The sequence below is a fragment of the Trichechus manatus genome, unplaced genomic scaffold, assembly GCF_000243295.1.
Source record: "Trichechus manatus latirostris isolate Lorelei unplaced genomic scaffold, TriManLat1.0 scaffold00011, whole genome shotgun sequence".
Lineage (NCBI taxonomy): Eukaryota > Metazoa > Chordata > Mammalia > Sirenia > Trichechidae > Trichechus > Trichechus manatus.
The window spans coordinates 14,777,340-14,800,691 of NW_004443947.1; positions in this window are offsets into that span (position 1 = coordinate 14,777,340).

Consider the following 23,352-nt stretch of genomic DNA (forward strand, 5'->3'; position numbering starts at 1 on the left):
TTAGTGCTGTCATTTTGATGTCTATTTTGTGTGTTGTTCACAGTTTCTTTGTTCCACTTAATTTTCTGTGCTGAGTCATTTTTCTTTATGTATTTTCTTTTCATCTTTTTCATTGTTATTGATTTTGTGTTTGCTGAGTCTTTACATTTTTCGAGTTTTTTTATTTTGACTTGTAGGATTGTTAGTTTCCTTTGTGGTTACCTTAATATTTACCCTTATTTTTTAAGTTTATACCAGTATTTTATTTCTTTATATCACCTTGACTTCCTCTCCATATGAAAAATCTATGTCTACATTTTTTAAGTCCCTCTTTTTTTGTTTTAATGTTGTCATCCTTTACATATTGACATCTGTTTCCATATTTTCAGTGTTTGAGCTTTGATTTACTTTTGTGACTTCCCTATCTGGGTTAATATCTGGTTGCTCTGTCTTGTGTTCACGTCTTGGGTTGTTATCTGATGTTACTGATTTTCTAACTGGAGGACACCCTTTAGTATTTCTTGTAATTTTGGTTTGGTTTTTGCAAATTCCCTAAGCTTCTGTTTATTTGGAAATGCCCTAATTTCACTATCATATTTGAGAGACAGTTTTGCTGGATATATAATTCTTGGCTGGCAGTATTTTTCCTTGAAGTCTTTATATATGTCATCCCGCTGCCTTCTTGCCTGCATGGTTTCTGCTGAGTAGTCTGAGCTTATTCTTACTGACTCTCCTTCGTAGATGACTTTTTGTTTATCCTTAGCCTCTCTTAAAATTCTCTCTTTATCTCTGGTTTTGGCAAGTTTGATTATAGTATGTCTTGGTGACTTTCTTTTGGGATCTACCTTATGTGGGGTTCGATGACCATCTTGGATAGATATCTTGTCATCTTTCACGATATCAGGGAAGTTTTCTGCCAACAAATCTTCAACAATTCTCTCTGTATTTTTTTGTTATCCACCCGTTCTGGTAATTCAATCACTCGTAGGTTATTCCTCTTGCTAGAATCCCATATAATTATTAGGGTTTCTTCATTTTTTTTTAATCGTTTTATCTGATTTCCTCAAATAAGTTGGTGTTAAGTGCTTTATCTTCAATCTCACTAATTCTGACTTCCATTGCCTCAATTCTGCTCTTACGATTTTCTATCGAGTTGCTAATTCTGACATTTTATTGTTAATCTTCTGGATTTCTGATTGTTGTCTCTCTACGGATTCTTGCAACTGTTAAATTTGTCATTATGCTCTCTAATCCTTTTAATTTCCTCTATTGCGTGTTCTGCTTTTTGCTTAATTTCCTTCCTGATTTCTTGAAGAGTTCTGTATATTAATCTTTTGTATTCTGCCTCTGGTAATTCCAAGAAATTTTCCTCCTCTGGAAAATTTCTAGATTCTTTATTTTGGGAGCTTGCTGAAGTCATCATAGATTTCCTGTTTATGTGATCCTATATTGACTGTTGTCTCCGAGCCATCAGTAAGTTATTATATTTATTTATTTTATGTTTGCTTACTGTGTCCTAGCTTCTTGTTTTGGTTTCATATGCCCAAATAGGCTGCTTGTATGAGCTAGTTTGATTTTTGGCACCTTTAAAGCTCTAATGTCCTGTCACCAGGTGGTTAGATCTGTTACTAGGTATGTGAGCTCTGGAGTCTGCCCACTCCTCCTTTATGGGTTTAGCTCAGATGCCCAGGTAGATAGCCACTAAGTGTGTGGTGTAGGCTGTCACAGTCCTAGACAGGCATGGGTGACAGGTATCTGGCTGCAGCAGGGAGACACACTCTGAGCAAGGCAGGGAGCTGACAGCCACCCCCAAGGGTCCAGGAGGAAGGTGTGTCCCTTTCCGTAGTACACATAGGTGGGTGAGTTTTACAGCTAGACTATGAGCATCTAATGCTGTTGGCTGTAAGGACTGGGGGGCACCTCTTATTCACGGGCCCCTATTGCAGGTGGTTTGGTGGCGTGGGTGGAGCCACCAGTCCTCAGGTCCCTGATGTGGGTAGGTAAGACCCTGCTTAATGGGCACAGCAGTGTCAACTGTCAAGAACCTGTCACTTCACAGCTGAAATAGTTGAAGTTAGAGTTCTGGTATATAACTTGTTGTACTGCATTAATAAGGGCCTACACTGTTGATTTGGGCCCACACAAGTCTATGCAGGTGGAAAGGCACTCAGAGTCTGTGGATCCCTTTTGCCTGTGCATAGGCAAAGGAGCTGTACCTACCCTGGGTTCTTGGCTTAGGGGAGCTGACAGTTTATTTTTCCCGCTGTTTGTTAATTTGTTCACTCTCCAAGGCAGGGAGAATGGCTCCGGGTGTGTGACGGTATCCTGCTTCCTGCCCAGGGGACTCGACAATTGCTGAAGCCAGTCCAGGACCCAGTGCAGCGCAGGGAGCAGGGAGGGAAATGGGAGACAGGTTTTTCCCTAAGGGGGGTGTTTTTGATCTGCGCAGTAGGCCCTACGCAATTACTTATCTTTCACCCATGAGGGCTGCTTCTCACTGGTTCTGGGTAGCCACGTAGACTCTCTGTCACTGGGTCTCTCCCAGTGCAGAAAACATGCCTCCCGAGCACTGCCACTTGCCTGCCTCACTGCTTACCCCCGAGCTGATCAGGCCTGAAGGGCTCAGGCTCTCATCAGGTCAGGTCTGGCAACTCCTCGCTTCCGAACCTTCTCTCCCTTCCCCTGCCACACAGTACGGTTCCTCGACTCTGCCTTTAATGTTCAGGGCTCCCAGATTGCCATATATAATAAAATCACTTGTGTTTTCAGGTCTTTGTTGTAAGAGGGTCCACCGGAGGTATCTGATTACTCTGCCATCTTGGCCCCGCCTTGCTCCTTAAATTTAAAAGTGATCGTTTAATATGCAGGCTCACTAACACTTGCCAGTTTCTGAGTAGTACCTTTTGTACTCTGAACTCTCAGTGTGCTGACCAAACTGCAAGTGATCCTCACCTATCTACCTTCGTTAAGCTCAGGAACATTCTGGGCAATTTCTACCTAATTGCTCTTCCCCGCCTGATTACTGTCAGCTGGTGGTGCTCCTTTGCTGAAGTGCAGTATCAAACAGCACAATATACCTTATTTTCTTACATAATCACTCTCTGCCCACCAGAATCAAGAACATAACATGCTAAATTACTATGATTGTTGGAATATCATTTGGGAAACATAGGCTAAAAAAAATGCTGGGTTTGGAGGATGACAACTGCCCAAATTATACTTTTTACTTTTTCTCTTTTTGTTTTAGCATATAACTATGCATCTGGGTGGGGGGAAAAGTAATTCTAGCTCATCGCTAGTTGTAGGAAATCATGCGAATGCCAAGAATCTGGGGCAGATGACAATCTCCCATTTGCTTTTCTCCCACTGAAATACGTAAGTACAGAATAAGAATATTTTATGTAAAGTGGACTAGCATTCTCTGGGGTCAGCTTCAAAGAGGTGCTCAAGCTGAAGGGAGACTGTTACATTTCAAAAAGTAGTCTTTCCTTTTTTCTAGTATTGGTTGGTTTACTCCCTTTGTTTCAACCTGGATACTATAATTTGACATTTGTTAAACCACTAAATGTTTTTTGATGTTGCCTTCCTGGTCTGTTTGGCACTGAGCCTTTTGGTTATTACTTGCCTCCCAGCCCAAATCCACAACACTCAGCCTTTTGGCAATATAGTGCTGGTGCATAACCTTCTATTGTGTCTGTTGAGGAGGGCCTCAGTTAGGAACTGGGAAATGAGAGTGAAGCAAAAGACAAAAAGAGATATTTTGACCAGGTCTGTAAGAGCAATAACAATGTTATCCAATAATATAATACATAAGATTAGAATAGTGACTAAAATCATTTGGATTACAAAACGAGACAAAACAAAAACTGAGTTCAAGCAATGGCTCTGCCAATTACTTCGTTATACCTTGGAACTCTCATCTGAAATATGACTATAATAATATTTTAGGCATCAAGGTTGTTGTAAGAATTCGATAAGGTTAAACGAGCTAATATTTATGAAATGCTTAGCATAGTGCCTGATGCATAGCATATGCTTCATAAATGTCAGCAACTATTACTTTTTATTATTTATGTCAATAACAATTATTATTACAAGGAATATCTATAATTTTTACTTCATTTATACCTTCATACTAAGTCTTAGAGGTATTCACATACTCTTTTTGCCAAATTAGAAACTTGAGGCTTAAAAAAGATGTATATACTAATATATGTACACACACACACACGTATATGTTATATATATATATAAAACCCTGGTGGCTTAGTGGTTAAGAGCTACTGCTGCTAACCAAAAAAGTTTGGCAGTTCATATCCACCAGGCGCTCCTTGGAAACCCTATGGGGCAGTTTTACTCTGTCCCATAGGATTGCTGTGAGTTGGAATCAACTCGATGACAATGGGTTTTATATATATATTGAAGCAAGTACATTTATTCTCCCAAACAAAACATCCTTCTGGAAGTGGACATGAGAGCGTTTGTGTTTTGTGGCTAGACAGTAGGATCATTTGGATGAAGTTTTCTGATTTTGATTTTATCATTTATCATTCATTCATTATTTTATCTAGCGTTACTTGTTTATTCGTTTATTAATTCAGCTAATAATTAGGCACCCTGTTGTAGGTAGTTGAGGAAGATTAACGATCAAAATATATACTAATTATTGCCCTCAAGAAGGATGTATTCTAATAGGGAAGATATATAATAAACAGAATAAATCTAAAAACCTGTTGCTGTCAAATCTATTCAGACTCATAGCAACCCTATAGGGCAGGGTAGAACTATCCCATAGGGTTTCCAAGGAGTAGCTGGTAGATTCAAACTGCCAACCTTTTGGTTAGCAGCTGAGCTCTTAAGTACTTCACCACCAGGGCTCCCTAAAGAGCATATGGTAAAAAAATAATAGCGCTATAATGATGGCAAAAACAACAAAAGAGAATTGGATGACCAGACTTGGGAGTGTTAGGTAAGACCAGGAATAATTAGGGTAGGTCTCTTTGAAAAGGTGACATTTGAACAAAGCAAGAAGAAGGAAAATAATATCTGGGGAAGAAGATTCCAGGCAGAAGCAACAGCTAGAGAAAAGGCTTTGAGTTAGGACGGTATCTGCCCTGTTTGAAGGACAGCCAGGATGCCAGTGGGCTGGAGCCCAGGAAATGACGGGAGGAGTTGCTGGCAATATATTTTGAAAGGAAAGGGCAGTAAGGCTCATGGTAAGGATTTGGCTTTTACTCTGGGTAAATGGGGAGCTCTTGCAGGTTTATGAGCAGACGAGTGGCCATGATCTGACTTTCTACAAATAGTAATAGTGCGAGGACCGTTTAACTGGGGTAACATATGGCAAAAGAAGGTTTAATCTAGGAGTGATAAAAACACAGTCAAAGAGTATAATGTGGTTCCAAGCAGAGGAAAGGTAGATACCAAGCCAGCGACTTAAGAGACAAGGCTAAGACTGAAATTATATAGGTAAGAAAGTCAAAAGCCAAGAAAGATTACACTTCAGGTCAACATTTCAAGTATATACAAAGGTTAACATGATATGAAAGAGTGTTGCAGACTGCAGCAAACTGTTTTGTGCCTAGGGCGGTAGCCATTGCTGAGCTCCAGCCAACTGCTGCCATGAAGTAATGAAAGCCCAGTGTTACCAGAGCTTCAGATTTCTTAAGAGAAGCTGGGAATCTGGAGTTTTAAATGAAAATCTCAAAAAACTTAAATGCTGGCTGAAAAAAACAATCACATTGTGCTTCACACAAAACACGTCTATAAGCAGCATATGGACTGTGAGTTGCTCATAGATGCCAGGGCATATCTTCTGTCATAGAAACGAGTGTAAAGGGGAAGGTGTGATGCAACCATTCTGAAGATGACTCTGCTCTGTGCAGCACCATGAAGAGTTCTTTTTGAGTAGAAAAGACCAGAAGGCAATACTCGCTGCCTTTGTTACATAGCTCCTCCATTTCTGTCAGAGTATTCATTTAAGGGCAGGCTATCTCTGTCTCAAAATAAAGAAGAAAGAAAGAAATTTATAGGATGATCAGTTGTTTTCTGCGAGCATGAATTTCAGGCAGGTTGTCAGCCATTTGCAAATGATTCCGTCCTGGATAGACTGGATAAACAAAGTAATATGTGTTGTGTGTCTGTGACTTATAATTCCTGCTTTTTCTTCCAGACTTTTTTATTTTTACACTCCCTCTCAGACTCCAGCACAGCCATAATGAATTTCTTTCATTTATATGATAGGCACTGATACATTCATTCTTTCTCTCTCTCTCCACCCTTGGACATTTGTTGTTTGCTATTTCCTCTACCCAGAATATTTCTTGCCACTCCTCTTTCTTTGCTGAATTTCTATTCATAGACCGGACCCTCCAAGCTAGAGCTCTGGGCCTGCTTCTTGGCTTTCCTTGGCCACTCCTTCATGTTATTTATCACATTATATTGTAATAACCGGTTTTCTTTTCTGTATCCCTTATTACTGTGTAAGCTTTGAGAGAACTAAAATCAAATCTATTTTTCTGACTTGTCTATCATGTTAGCTCTATCTCATGGTACAGTTTCTGGACCTAGTAAGTGCTGAGTTAATACTTATTTATTAAATATGCATAGATATTCTCTAGCTACAAATTGAAATGACTATTTGAGATTTATTAGTAGAACCTATGAAGTTCAAGAGGATATCTTAATTTGGAGTCAAGAATCTTTGAAATGGGCAAATTAACTATAGCACTTATTTTTACAACTAACTATATACCACTTTGATTATTTCAATGTGTTATCTTAAGAAGGCTTTGTTTTCACAATATCATTACAAATCCCTTAAGTATAAATGTCTCCACACTGCCAAGGATATGGTAGGGGTTCAGTAACTAAATTAGGAAGCATAAAATGATTTGATATAAAACACTGGAGGTGTTTGAAACTAGATGTTTTAAATTCAGGAGGGTTCGCAACTTAGATATTTTAAATTCAAGAGTGGAATTATATCATTATCATTTCTTCTAAGGCTTTTTTTTTTTTTCTGGTATTTCCTTTGCTTTGGCAATCCTATCAAATACCAAAGACACTTGAGAGATCACAGATTGGGTAGATATTTATTATTGGATCATGACATACACATCAAAAGAAAGATTGAGTAGCTAACATAAAGGCTAGCTGGAATATAAGGAGTGTGTTTGTGTGTTTCAAGCTGCATTTTTACGACTAGATTTATTTTTTAAAGGATGGAAGACATAGTTTAAGAAACCATGCATTATCCTGCTAGGGTTTCATCCGCAAGTGAATATTACATTGTATTGTATGTGAACTCCATAAGCACTAAAAGCAAAAGAACAGTTACTTAACTTCTCCAGAGTCAATATTTGCTTACAAGACTCATATCCATAATCCTTGAGAAAGCAAATCTTCCCCCTTAATTAAATTCATATTATTTCAGTTAAGTGTGTGAAACAAGTTTGTTCTATTTAACACAGCTAAAAAAGAAATAAACTAAGAACCAGGAATCTACCTATATATGAATCCCAAGCTTAGGCTGACTTCTTTAAAAATCATTAAAGGAGTTGTAATAAATTGCATTCTTTGAAATGGAAACTACATAACTTCCACATTCACTTTTCAGGGACTTTTTTTTTTTTTAATTGATGATATTTCTCAATATGATTTCTTCCAGACTACACTTTTACTTTTCTTTTACCTCCAGGTTTAATCCCAATCAAAGCTAGCAAGTCCCATCCCTGTGGGGCACTAAAGAGAATTGTTTCACATTGTTACAGGGAGGATTTGTGACTTCAATTATTTTTGTAATTATTTGCTACAATTCAACTCTGATTTTATTCTCCAATCACTGTTTTACTTCCTGATCAATTATTTGATGCCTCTTCAAAACAATTCGGCTCATCTAACTTTGGGCCTTACACATTATGCTGTTTCATAAGTGCTCACAGTTTGGTCTCTTGTTGGAATACTTGAGAAAAGCAATAAACCCTCCCATGGGGCATACTGAGCTTTGCAACTTTTCTGTAACAATTTAATTAACAAAACTATCAGAGAAATACCTCATACTATTATGAAGTTTCAGCTCATTTTATGTTTCTAACCAGTAACTCCCTTACTTCTCAAATATAAAAATCTAGATCACTAGTGAGTTACTGAGTAAAACAGTTCCCTTCTTTAAAGAGTTACATAAAAGTTACAGTCACTTTTTACCTTTAGCTGGTATAGTAGCTAATTTTGTTTGTTTTCTTTACATACATTTATTGAAAAAGTCCAAGATACATTTTTATATACTACCCTTTTATTTTTTACTAGTCAGTTTATCTGTCCTTCCTATACTAATAAAACATTCAATGTATATTTTAAAAGAAGAGACAGAGTTTTAAAAAACTAAAGAAATAACCAAATATACTGGTATATACAAATTTGGATTTTACATAAAAGCGAAATTAATTTTTAAGAGATAGGAATTAAACACGGGGCCCTTGTGGCGCAGTGGTTAAGAGCTATGGCATGCTACAGCTGCTAACCAAAAGGTCCCACCAGCTGCTCCTTGGAAACCCTATGGAGCAGTTCTACTCTGTCCTATAAGGTTGCTATGAGTTGGAATCAACTGAACAGCAAAGGGGTTTGGTTTTTTTTTTAGGAATTAAACTGAATTTCAAAAGAAGAAAATTTCTTTTACCTCACCAGCATGAACATTCAGGTTTACTATTAACCAAAATTTATCTTGGCATCTTATATAAACCAACTTTTTCAAAGGGTCCCATAAAACACATGCTGCTAGATATGGCAGAAATGTAACATAATTTGGCTCAAACCACTTAGACAGATAAAACACAAATCTGATCAGATAACTCACCTATTTATCTTCAGAGTTTCAGACTACCAGTTTTCATGGTGATCAATAGTACTGGTGTTCACAAGTTGGGAAATAAGTAAAGCTCACAGCCTAGAAACATGTTAGTTTATTGAGTGTCTTAATTTCCTATTGCTGCTGTAATAAATTTCCACAAACTTTGTGGCTTAAAGCAACACAATTATCTTACTCTCCTGGAAGTTAAAAGTCCCAAATAAATCTCACTTGACTAAAATCCAGGTGTCAGCAGGGCTGTGCTCCTTTCTGGAGATTCTAAGAGAGAATTCATGTACTTTACTCGCCTTTTCCAACTTCTAGAGGCTGCCCTTGTTCTTGGCTCTTGCTCCTTCCTCCATCATCAATAGGGTCACTATGAGTCAGAATTGACTCGACGGCAATGAGTTTGCTTTGTTTTGTTTTCCCCCCATCTTCAAAGCTGGCAATGGCTGGTTGATTCTTTCTCCTATCACATCACTTTGACACTGACACCTGCTCCCTGTTCACATTCAAGGACCCTTGTGATTAAATTGGACCCACTGGGTAGTCCAGAATAATCTCGCTATTTTAAGGTTAGCTGATTAGCAACTTTATTTCTTCCAGGGGCAATATTTGCTTACAAGACTATATCCATAATTTTTGTGGAAACAAATTTTCCCCCTTAATTAAGTTCAAGGGACCCTGGTGGTACAATAGTTACAGCACTTGGCTGCTAACCAAAAGGCCTGAACCCATCAGCCTTTCCGCAGGAGGAAAGACCTGGCAATCAGCTCCCATAAAGATTTACAGCCTGGAAAACCCTATGGGGCGAGTTCTACTCTGTCCAATAGGGTCACAACAAGTTGGAATCAGCTCAGTGGCACACAACAACAGTAACAATTAAGTTCATGTTATTTCAGCTAAATGTGTTAAACAAGTTTGTTCTATTTAATGTTACTGAAAAAGCTTAATTCTCCTTTGCCATGTATGATGATCAGTTTTATGTGTCAACCTGGCTAGCCTGTGATTCTCAATGGTTTGGCCAGATACTGGACTGGTTGCTATTCCATAATGTAATGTAATGTAATGTAATATACTGTAATGTAATGTAATATAATGACCTTCCATGATGTGATCTGATGCGATCAACCAATTAGCTGAAAGGGGTGTTTCCTTGGTATTGTTGTCTGCCTTCGGAATATAAATTGATATTCTGATAGAGTTCTCTCTTTCTCTTTCTTTATGCATATATATATGCATCGGTATATACACATTTACATATATGTGTCTCACTAATTTTGCTCTTCTAGAGAACCTAGAAAACCCTGGTGGTGTAGTGGCTAAGAGCTATGGCTGCTAATCAAAAGGTCAGCAGTTCAAATCCACCAGGTGCTCCTTGGAAACTCTATGGGGCAGTTCTATTCTGTCCTATAGGGTCACTATGAGTTGGAATCGATTCTACAGCAACAGGTTAGAGAACCTAACTAAGACACCATGTCATATAACACAATCACAGTTTCCTAAGATTAGGCATGGACATCCTTGGGAGGCCATTATTCTGCCAGTGATACTGAGAAATTCTCAAAATGATAGAAGCTCTATAAACGTCAAAGCATATCTCCCCAAAGTCTGGAGGAATGTTTAACAATGGAGCATTCTATAGGCTTTCTTCCAGTAATTTCTGGTTCACGTCCCTATTTATATCCTCATAACAACCAAATAAAAGCAGAATAAATACTTTGAACTTTTCATAAACTTTTATAGTTTCATCACCAATTTTACGGATAATTTCAGGTTCATACTTTGAAAACTGTCTCGTCTAAATTCAACCAAATATTTCATTTGGAAACTGTTTCCTATTAATTGTATCATTTTTCATGTGGAAACTTGTTTCAATCAGGACAAGAAACAAATGTACCGTATTTTTACTGAAAAAACACATAGCTTCTACATGTGTTTGCCAGGCATGCCTTCCCCACATGAGGTATTTTTGTAAGCACCATTTTGCCAATTTTCTTAAACATGTTTCTGTACAAAAAAATTAGCATAGCACGCTTATGAAAATACCTCACAGGGGGAGGGCGCAGCTGGCAAACAAATGCAGAAGGTATGCACTATATGCGTAAAAATATGGTAACTATGAAAGGAAAAAAAAAAAAAACAGAGCAACGATGAAACAAAGTTGAAATAGAATCCAGAGAGATTAGCTTTTTATTTTTTATTTCTCTATATTTGAACCTGGTTCTTGAGTGACTTAAGTGGTTTGCACTTGACTACTAACCTAAAGGTTGGCGGTTCTAACCCACCCAGTGGAACTGCAAAAGACAGACCTGGAATTCTGCTTCTGTAAAGATTACAGTCAAGAAAACCCTGTGGAGCAGTTCTACTATGTAACACATGGGGTCTACGTGAGTCAGAATTGACTCATGGGTTTGATTTTAGTATACTTGAGTCACACTTCTATTCTTTAGCACTAGATAACACAAATGAAGTCAACTGAATCATGAATATACTATAGCGTAACAGGAATAGTTTTGCCAATTCGCCTGCCATTTTTACATGTTGTCTGATCATCTGTCCACCTTTTATCCATTATTCCATCAATAAAACATACAACTATCTACCTATTCAATAATTTCTCAAATATTTAATGAATGCCTACCATTTCTTATGTTCAGTCATGCAATATTAAACTAATAATGAAGCTTTGAAGTGATTTTTAGTATGTCCATGGCAGCATGAAACTTTAGGTGACAACTTCTCTCCTGGTATCCTATTTTCATAGGGAAGGGTATTTGATCACCAAGCCCATGTCCTCTTCTTACTGAGCAAATGGCTAGACTGTATTTGCTAGTCTTCTCTGAGTTTCAGTCAATGAAATATAGTGAGAGTTATACACACCCTTTCCACGTCTTGTCCATTAAGACTTCTCTTCCTCTTTTCCCCTGTTGTCTGACTAGAATGGAAAATAAGTCTTTGGGAGTAATATAAGAGAATGGCATCACGATATGGAAAAAGCCTGTGTCCCTGTATTATATTTGGAGGAGAGTGGCCCAGTAGGGTCTTCCAACTAGAAATAACAGCATTGAACTTTGATTTCAGATAGAAATAAACTTTTACTGTTTTAAGCCATTAAGATGTTGGAGTTTAGAAAGTAATTGAACAGATATAAAACCAACAATTTGAATGACAAAAAATTGCTCTTAGACTATGTGTTCAGGTTAAATAAGACATAGTTACGATCCGCAGGGGAAACAAGAAGCATAAGAGCTACAAAATCACTTAAGATGTGTACAGTTACCATGATGTACGATGTAGGATAATATGCAGAAACAACCATACAGGGAAACCTAAAGAGCAAGGCAGCTCAAGAGTAATAGATTTCAGAAAATTCCAGCCAAAAATGCACATTCTTGATACAATGGGCTCATACTGAAGGTATAATCCTATAGCACTTGCATAAAACAAAAGCTTTAATATCTGGAGTAATTGATATCGTAATCCATGGAATAGAGGGCGTACAGGCAACTCTAATAAAAGAGCTTGAAGGGTAGACCTTAAAACATGCTGGGAGGAGGGGGAGAGTTTCTCTAAAAAGCTGGACCAGGAAAATACATCCAATTCCATGAAGTAAGAAAAAGGGAACTAGTACAGAATAAATACAAAGATATTCAGAAAAAAACTAAAATATGGGAAAGAAGCAACCAAACTTGCCAAGGTTTTGGGAGGAAAGTGTTGCCACAGAATAAATGAAAATGTTGACCAAACATTTCTCCCAGAGTTAGAAGAAAATGTATGAGGCAAACCTGTATGAATGAAAACCACAAAATAGATATTCAAGATAACACAGAGATAAAATAGAAGAAAATAATATTTGAACTGTCAGAACTCAGGAAAGAAGTGCAGTGGGAGAATAAAAAAGAAAAGAAAAAATCAGAGAAAGAAGAAAAAAATGAAAGAAACACGACAGAGAGAGACTGTGGGAAACAAAGTAAGGGACATAGTAGATGGAAATTAGAAGAGCAAAAAAACTGACTAAAAAGGAAGATCTATAAGCATTTAGAGAAAAAAAAAAAGAGATAGTTATATAAGAAAGGCAAAGGAGATACACAATATCCTTAGTTGGCTCTCCCAGAGAAATAAACCAAATATATGAACAGAAAAATATAAATCAATATTAATGAAAGGACATATCGCTGTATAAATTAATCCATGAATCTACAGAGTTAAAGAGCACACCAAAAATCTGAAAAAACTGACCCAGAATAAACAACACGGGATATATTCTACTGAAATGTTGGATTTTAGTGATAAAGAACAAATGTTTTAGGCAAACAGGCAAAAAGATAAATATATCATTAAAATATTCTGTTTTTATGTTTGCAACAATAAAAAAAATTGACTGGCATTTGATTTTTATATAGCATCATTCAAATATAGAGGGCCACAGAAATTATTAAATAAAATGGAAGGCAATAGAGCAATACCTATTATGACTTAAAGAAAAAGAAGTGTGATCTAAGGATTTTATATTCAACCATGTTGTCCTCCATGTAAAACGTCTGCAAACAAAAAGTTTTGAATAGAGAAGACCTCAAAGGATCCTATTGCCTTGAGCCCTAACTTAGAAAAATACAGAAAATTACTAGGTGAACTCAGCTAAACAAGAGATGATTAGGAAAATCACAGTAGAAAGGATTAGCGGTAAGTATTGAAAACATACATATATATGTAAAGAGATTCATTGGAGGATATTATAACTGCAGTTGGGCAACTATTTGCAAAATTACAAATTGCTCCAAAATACAGAAAATGAGAAGAGTTTTTATATAGGAGAAGTTCAGGGACACAGTAGCCATTAGTCATACATTCCACCATGCCAGGCAGTGTATGACTGTCTTCCTTGATTCTCATTGCTGTGAAGACCATTCTCCTCCTCTTCTCTAAACCCCTTGGATTTGAAACTCATGCCATCAGACTACATTATACATGTCTACTCATTGTTGTAGTCATCTACTGGCCCCTGGGTCATTCTCTTCATTTCTGAAAGATCTTGGTTCCCAGTTCACTGTCATTTTAACACCATTCCTATACAGATTTTTGGCAATTTCAATGTACACATAGATGATCCTTCCAAAGCTTTGGCCTTACAGTTACTGGAAATCTTCTCCAACAATCTTATCCTCCGTCCTATCTCAGTCACACATTCCCATGCTTATGCCTAGATAAACTTTGTCATTACCAATAGTTTCAATTTCTCTGACAATCTCAGCTGCGCACATCTCATTCTCTTGCCACTATCTCCTCTTTTTCCGGTTCACTCCCGAAAGGGCTGTACTTCCTATCTTCTACAACACTGGGACTCACCGTGAATTAATCCTACTATCCATATTTACTATCCATCATCCTCCTCAGCCCCATTTTTCCATCTCTCTTTTCCTAATTTAAATTCTACATAAGAAGTTGCTTGCATACACATTGGAGTACCTTGCCCTTCTCTAGTTTAACTATACTAATTTGGCAAAATCAAACCCTGCCTCCCCAATGGCTGTACTGATGCAACTGATAGTCATTTGGGGAAAATTTGCAACCAAGCTGAAACATTTCACTTTTAATTCATGATCATGATCTCAAGTGGACCCTTCATGCCCCAAGGTAATCAAAATTCCCTAATCCAGACAATGCTAGGAGCCCTAATACATGGCATAAATAATATTGTTGTTGTTGTTAGGTGCCATCTAGTCAATTCCAACTCATAGCAACCCTATGTACAATGGAATGAAACGCTGACCGGTCCTGCGCCATGCTCACAATCGTTATGCTTAAGCCCATTGTTGTACCCACTGTGTCAATCCATCTCATAGAGGGCCTCCCTCTTTTTCGCTGACCCTCTCCTTTACCAAGCATGTCACTCTCCAGGGATTAATCCCTCCTGACAACATGTCCAAAGTATGTGAGACATAGTCTCACCATCCTTGCTTCCAAGGAACGTTCTGGTCACACTTCTTCGAAGACAGATTTATTTGTTCTTTTGGCAGTCCATGGTATATTCAATATTCTTTGCCAACACCACAATTCAAAGGCATCAATTCTTCTTCAGTCTTCCTTATTCATCATCCAACTTTCACATGCATATAAGGTAATTAAAAACGTTAAGGCTTGGGTCAGACGCACCTTAATCTTCAAGGTGACGTCTTTGCTTTTCAACACGTATTTATTTATTGTGCTTTAAGTGAAAGTTGTTTTTTTATTTTGAACTAAAGAAAGTGCTCCTAAATATATATGGGCAAAATAATTCATAACAAGAGCCAGTAGAACTCTATATTTTTATTTAAAAATTGCTATGGGAGAGAAAAGGTACTATATTATAGAATCTAAATAATTAATTTAGTGTATTTCTGGATCATTAAGAGATAGATAAATTAAGTAGAACGGAAAATCCAAAAGTAAGAAAAAAACTACATACTTGAATTAATGTAGAATAAAGGAGGTAACTTAGTGAGGGAAAATAGATGATCAATTAATGGTGTTGGCACAACAAGGTAAAAAAAAACCATGAGCAAATTTTAAAGATAAATGACAGATTAGGGAAAATATTCTGTAACCCATAACACAAAGGCTAACACTCCATATGTGTGTGTGTGTATCTAGAAAATTATGACCTAAGCATCAATAAGCCGATGTAAAAACGAGTGAGAAAAGTAAACATACAGTTCACAGAAAAGAAAGCAAAAACGCTTTTAAACATATGCAAAGAGGCTCAGCTTATGTTAACAAAAACAAAAATTACAATTACACTGAGGTATTATTTTTCACCTAGCATGTTGGCTGATGGTGTAAGTTCAAAAATAAATTCTATTGGGAAGATTAAGGGGGAAAACAGACATTTTCATATATTGCTGATGGGAGTGTAAGTTAATTCGATCTCTGTGTAAGGCAATTTCACAATTGCTATCAATATTACAACTATATATGACTTTGAACTAGCAATTCCACTATTATGAATATATCTGACAGATATACTCACACATCCGTCAAATGACTTGTGTACATACCTATTTATTGTGGTAATGTCTTTAACGCAAAATACTAGAAGAAAAGTCCATAAATGGAAGATTATTCTAATGCATCTATGTGTGTGTACATATATATATACACATATGTACATGTATATATGTATATGTATGCATATGTATATATACATATGCACACACATACACATAATAAAACCCTTTGCTGTCAAGTCGATTCTGACATATATATATATATATATATATCTCTGTCTATATATATATATGTACATGCAGAGTCCCTGGGTGGCGCAAATGGTTAAGCACTGGACTGCTAACCAAATTGTTGTGGTTCAAATTCACCCAGAGGCACCTTGGAAGTATGGCCTGATAATCTACTTCTGAAAGGTCACAGCCTTGAAAATCCTATGGAGCAGTTGTACTCTGCACACATGGGGTGGCCATGAGTCGGAATGGACTAGATGGAAATTAATAACAATGTATATATGTATACATGTGTCTGTATGTGTTTATACACACATATAAAATAAGTTTAAAAAGCAAGGCACAGAAAAGTGTGCATGGTCTCCTATCTTGTGTAGAGAAGGAGGCAAAATTAAAAATCATATAGATGCAAGTGTGGCATAAAGGTGCTCAGGAAGCATACAAGATACATAAAAAAATAATGGTTCCACATGAGCTAAGAAAATTGGATAAGTGAGAGACATGAATGGGAAGGAAATGTTTTCAATTTTTTCATTAGATATCATTTCATATTTTTTTCAATAATATAAATGTATTTTTTATCCAACAATTAAGTGAAAATAAAGAAAAGCCTTAACTTTTTCTAATGCTCAATTTCCTTCTAGAGCCTATCAACCCCAATCAAAAAATTAGATCATGCTTTTCACACCTCTAGTGAAGGGAAGAAAATTATAATCCTCGAACCAAATATTAAATTAAAAAGTCAGCTGGCAATTCAGGATTTGGCTATCCCGTATGTGGGTAAATATGAATTGATAATTTACACACAATAACACTATTCAAAATACTCCATATTTTTTCTTCTTTTGGGGGATTAATATGTCTTTACTTTCTTACCTTCAGGAGGGAAATATTTCTCTCTAACCTGAAAGCACAAAAGAATTGGGATCCCAGTCCAAATTTTATTTTGGTAATATTTATATGTTCAACTTGACAATAGAGGACTGTTTACTTCTTAGTCATCATCAATCTCGTCTGTGATAAATTGTATTTTAAGAACATGAAGGCAAGCTACAGAAGAACAGAACTATAATGTAAGTCAACCTGCCATTCAATACGCTAATCCTCTACACATCTCAACTGTCAAACAATAGATACCTGACAATGCTGTAGTGCAGATAACGAACATCACAGGACAACAACTGGAAAATGTTCAAAGAAAAACTAGATGAGCATGTCTTGATACAGTTTCCATTCCAAATGCTAAAATGAATGATACAGTGATGTTTTGACCTCTCACAGTATGAACGTCCACAAATAATAACATACTGTTATATCCGAGTCACTCTACTAAGCACTTTATGCCATTTAAAACTCACAACAAATATATGAGGTGGGCATTATTATCTCCATTTTGCAGACGAGAAAATAGAGGCTTAAAGTCAAAGTAACTTGCCCAAAGATCAAAGAGATTGGAGCTGAGATTCCAACCCAGGGTGTTTAATTCCAAAGTCCACATTCCTAATTACTTTGCTGTCCTGTGCATGTGCATTACATAAGCATTGCTTTTACCTTTACCTTCTAATTCATACCAAACTCTCTTAGACCAACAAACAGATTGATGACTTGGAAGTGGTTCAACGGAAATAGCAATGCTTGCTATCGGTAGATGTAAAATTTAAGTTAAAACCAGTTAAGTGCCATATCTTAAACTTATTGTCATATCTGACTCAGTTTAAAATTTAGAAAGACAAAAAGGAAGATACCATTACATTACCAACTGTTGTGAATCTTTTTCTTTGACATATAGATCATATTTCACCCAGAGTTCAAGATAAGCCAAAGTATATTGTAGAGTACAAGTGAGAAGCCCAAAACTGCTCTGTGGTCAATTATTTTGTGTCAGTATGATGCAGATCATGTCTGTGGATAATTGTTTATTCCAATTATCACTCTTTTTTAGATGTTTGTTCTTTGTACAGAAACTCTTTACATGAAAGTGATATAATTTGAAAATAAAAATTATTGCAAAATATCAGATAGAAAACGTTTAGTCTGTACTTTGATAGAATGCTTTAAGATACTGTCCTGCATCTTACTGCCAATTTTATCTTTAATTTTGAATTTGATAAAAAGTAAATGTAGTTAACTGAGACTTAAACATGAATAGCTACTAAGTAAAAGCTCTTCCAGTGGATTTTTTGCAACGGAAAAAGGAATTGTCTCTGGGTTCTGGAACTGAGATAACCCTGAACTGTGGGCATTAACTTTGAATTCTGTGGATTGTACAAACAAACAAACTTAAGGCCAATGGCTTCTAAATTACACTTAGAATCCTGTTCAGACATATTTCCATGGCCTACAAGGCCCCAGGTGGCATATATGCTTCATGTTTGGCTGGTAACTGAAAGGTTGAAGGTTTGAACTCACCCAAAAGCACTGGGGAAGAAAAGACCTGGTAATCTGTTTTCATAAAGATTACAGTCAAGGTAATCCAAGAACCAGATCTACACTGTAACACATGGGGTTACCATGAGTAGGAATCGACTAGAAGGCACAAGACATCAACAACAATGCTCCGTGTTAACTCGCTCCAGTCTCCTGTACCGCCCTCACCTACCACTCCTTTCTTCACCTTCACTCCGGCTATACTGGCCTTCTTCAATTAAGCAAGTTCATTCTCACCTTAAGGCCTTAGCATTTTTTTTTTTTTTTTTGCTACACTTTCTTCCTTGCACACTGATTCCCCTATTCTTTCTACGGTTGATTCCTAATCTCATCAACCAGATCTCAACAAAAAAGTTACTTCTTTGGAAATGCCTCCCTGGTTACCAAATCAATTTAAAAACAACCAATTTCATTCACTCTATATTGCATCACTATGTTTTAATTTCTTCATAACACAGCTATGAAATTATTTACTTCTTGCATGATATCTTTATTTCTCATCAAAAATGCAAAAGACTTCTCTATATGTCACTGTAGCCCTAGCACCTAGAATTAACTTGGGCACTTAACAGGTGTTCAATAAGTGTTTGTTGCATCAATATATTTTTAAAGTTTTACTGGTAAACATACTGACCTTGGAAAAGAAAACTCGATGGAAAAAACAAAAGTGTTCCAAAGTATTATATACAAGTTATATACACAAAAATATACAGGGTTACAGAAAATAATGCTTTTACCATGTCCATTACTATGAGTCAGAATGGACTCGATGGCAACGGGTTTGATTTGATGGCAATGGGTTTAAATTATTACCATCATTCCTTCCCTGTCCTCTTCTGAAGTTTGCTAACAGCATGTACCAGAAGCAGTACTAGCCTATGAAACTCTCATGTCCCTATTAGCTCTATGTTTTACTAGCTATATGACCAAGCGCCATAATACATTCACTTGTCTTTGTTTATTTATAAATGAGCTGGAAGGTCCTTTAAAATTCTAAATTCCATGATTTCTTCCATGAAAAATGGAAGATCACCTTATAGGATTTAAACATCTTGGTGAATATATATACATATATACACATATATACACACACATATATATCTATGTATCTATATCTATCTATCTATCTATCTATCTATCTATATATATATATAGACTGTTTTTGGTGCAAAAAATAGGTTGGCAGATTTGAGATAAAAAGCTAAGACTGCAGCATATATTTAAGTTGTATTTCTATTAAAAAAAAAAGTTTGGTAACATCAAAGCTTGGGTAGTCTATTTTTTGCACATGTGCTCAAAACCTCTAGAGCAATAGACATGTTTTTAATGACTCAAAACGTAGAAACTGCCAATTTCTTTTTCCTCAAATAATTAAATCTTTAATTAATTTCACATATAGTTAGTAATAAGCATCATCCTAGTTTTGAACTTTCAAGTATTCCTCAGTTTGTTTTTAGCATGCTTCTGTGCTTATGGGAGCTACTTAAGTCTCACAATCCGTTTGAAAATAGCTCTCAAACTTTTACTTCTTAAAAAAATACAACACATTCCAAGTGATATGGGGAACTGTTGAGTCAAGAGATACAAATTATATGAAACCATAAAGTGGCATAATTGAGCAAAGCAATTTTGGTGAGAAACTAAAAAGGAGGGGGAAATCATGTAAATGTGATTATTTCTAATTAGAAACAATGAGTAACCAAATCAAATTATACAATAAGGATTTGATTTAGATCCCTAGAGGAAAACAACAAATGCATTTGCATTCATCTCCAGCTTTTCCTTTCCCCTTATTACTTCTCAATGTTTTCTTAGACCTTAATTGTAAGTAAGATGGTTGTTAGCACAAATCTTTAGACAAGTTCTGTGTATGTAAGTTCAGATTCCAGTTAAGCTTTATGTTCTTTTAATGTATTACTCACCAAAAACTTCCTCGGTACTTAACAACATACAAAGGCTTTATACTAGGCGCTACCAGTTAACATAAAACACAAACCTTTGTCAAATTCATTACCTAGTGCTCCTACATAAACCACAGAACTCAGATTTTTTCTTGAGAACTAGATATTGTTCCTAGCTTTGTGATAACTATCTATGTAACTGTGATTGTTAAGGCTGTGCGTCAACTTGGCTGGGACATCATTGTCAGTGGTTTGGCAGTTATGATGTAGTTTGGCAGTTGTATAATGATGTGATCACCTCCATAATGAGATTTGATATAATACGATCACCTCCATAATGGGATCTGCTATGAGTGTGGCCTTTGTTTCGGGTGTGGCCTGCATTCAATATAGGCAGACTTTCTGGCAAGGCTCATGGGCTCTTCCTCGCACTGGATCATGAAGCTTATCCTGTTTGTTGGACCTCTGGTTCTTGGAACTTGAGCTAGCAGCTTACCTGCCATCTTGCCTGCTGATCTTGGGATTCGTTGATCTTCACAGCCTGTGAGCAAGAGCCCTGTTGTCTAACTTGTCGATGTTGGGTTTGTCAGCCACTGTCTATGTGAATCAGGAGAAGCCTCCAGCCTGACCCACGGATTTGAGATGTTCCAGCCTCTACAACTGTGTGAGTCATTTCCTTGATATAAGTTTCTCCCTATTTATTTATTTGCTTTACTAGTTTTGCTTCTCTAGAGAACCCAGCCTAAGATAGTAACCTTGAACAAATGACTTAGCCATTAAGTTCCTTAATTCCTTACCAATAAAATCAAGGTGTGTGTATGGGGAAGGTACAGATGAGACATAATTTGAACAAACTATATTGAGAACTCACTTCTTCTAGGTGCTCAGCAGAGAGCCAGATTATATTCTTCAGGCTCCAGTAAAATAAGGGCACATAGACAATAAAATAACATAAAGTAAAATAATCTAAATTAACTTATGTAGAATTTTGCAATTAAAAAACCCTTAAGAGACTATTTTAAATTTAGCATGCATCCAAGTTTTGTATAGCTGTTTAGTATTCTCAAATCTGATTTAACAAATAGTGTCTATTGATTTTTCTGATTTATTTTCACAGCTCTCTTCTCCTCAATCTCTTTTAGGCTTTCCTCTTTGCTATTCTTTGAGAAGACCACATTGCCTGGTCTTCAGGCCTCTGTATTCACTGGTCCCTGCAACTGAAATAGTCTTACTCCCAGAGAGACTTTGTCTAACCACCTATATAAATACTACCCCAATCAGTCTCCATCTTCTTATCCTGTTTATTTTTCTTTATAATAGTTGTCAACCACTGCCATTTTATGACATATTTATATGTTTATTGTGTTATTTCTCAACTGTAACATAAGCTCCATGAGAGTAGATGCACGGCTTAATTCATCCCCAGTGCCTAGAACAATAAAATGAACATGGAGGGTGGAACTTAATATGTTCAGTTCTTTGTGACTTTTCAATGATACAGCACTGCATACAGAGACAACAGGGGTATATTCCCTGCCTTCATAACACAGGGCTGTAAGCATATATGTATCTCCAATATCAGGAGTTTGAGGTGAATGTCAAATGCCCATCACAGTATAACGGCAGATTGAATGACAACCTGTAGGAGCGAGGAAACCCTGGTGGTATAGTGGTTAAATGCTATGGCTGCTAACCAAAAGGTCAGCAGTTCAAATCCACCAGACACTCCCTGGGAACTCTATGGGGCAGTTCTACTTTGTCTTATAGGGTCACTATGAGTCACAATTGACTTGACAGCAGCAGGTTTTGTAGGAGCAAAAGACCAACATGGATTGGAGGCAACACAAAAATTTAGCTTTTTTTAATTAACTCGTAAGTTGTGGATAGCAAGTAGAGGCATAAATTGATAGAAAGCCACAGTGATTAAATGATCTTCAAGTGACCTCAAGTTCTAACATTGTAATTCTAAAGCTTCATTATATTAACCTGTTCATGGGTTAAATGACTGTCAGCATGACACTGAACTTGTATATCTGAGTGGATGCTAGGATTACATCAGTCTTGCATTTCTCAGTGAAGAACAATATGCTAGAGTTCTTACTTGAACAAAGTTCTTGATTAAATAAGCTTAGATCAAATTATATGCTAAATACTTCCTTGGAGAGTCACAATACTCTGTAGCTTATAAAGGTTCTGAGAAGTCTTGCAGCAAAGACATCTTTTAAATGCTTTATTAATCCAGTATATTTCCTTAGCACATTAATTTTTACCTCCCCAAACAATATTCCTTTAACTTCAGTTTTCCTTGAAGGCAGTGTAACATTTCTTACTTACACTTTTATACCCAACACCTAGCCCAGTGTGGGAAATAAATAAACATTGATGTTGAATGGCTAAGTGTTGAAAGAGTTAATAAGTTGCATTCTCTTTTCTTAGACTTAAAGGAATGTATAAAACAGTCTGGGGCTTGATAAAAATGATAAATATATGAATATTAATTTTCTATAGACCTGCATCAAGAGACTTTCTCAGACCGTTTTTCTAAGTCTAGAGGCTTGCCTGGCTGGGCTAAAAGGAAACCATTCTCACCCCTGGAAAGAGGCAAAGTCTTCAATTGGAAAGGAAGATGGAAGATGGATTTTTAATACAGGCAATTAGTTCCATAAAATTACTTAATGATAACATAGTTTATCTGGATTAGGTTGGTAAGATGCATACTCTCAGGCATCGATGGATTTATATATTAGTACTGAAGGAAAGATGCTTGTTTACTTTATGACTTATGTGTAATATCCAAGTTCCCATCTTGAACAAGATTCTTCCCAATTGGGGAATGGACAGCCCCATAAAACCAAATGGGACTAATGAGGCACAGCAGTCCAGGAACAAGGACTAGAAGGCAGAAGGGGACAGGAAAGCTGGTGATAGGGAACCCAAGGTTGAGTAAGGATAGTGTTGATGTGTTGTGAGGTTGTTAACCATT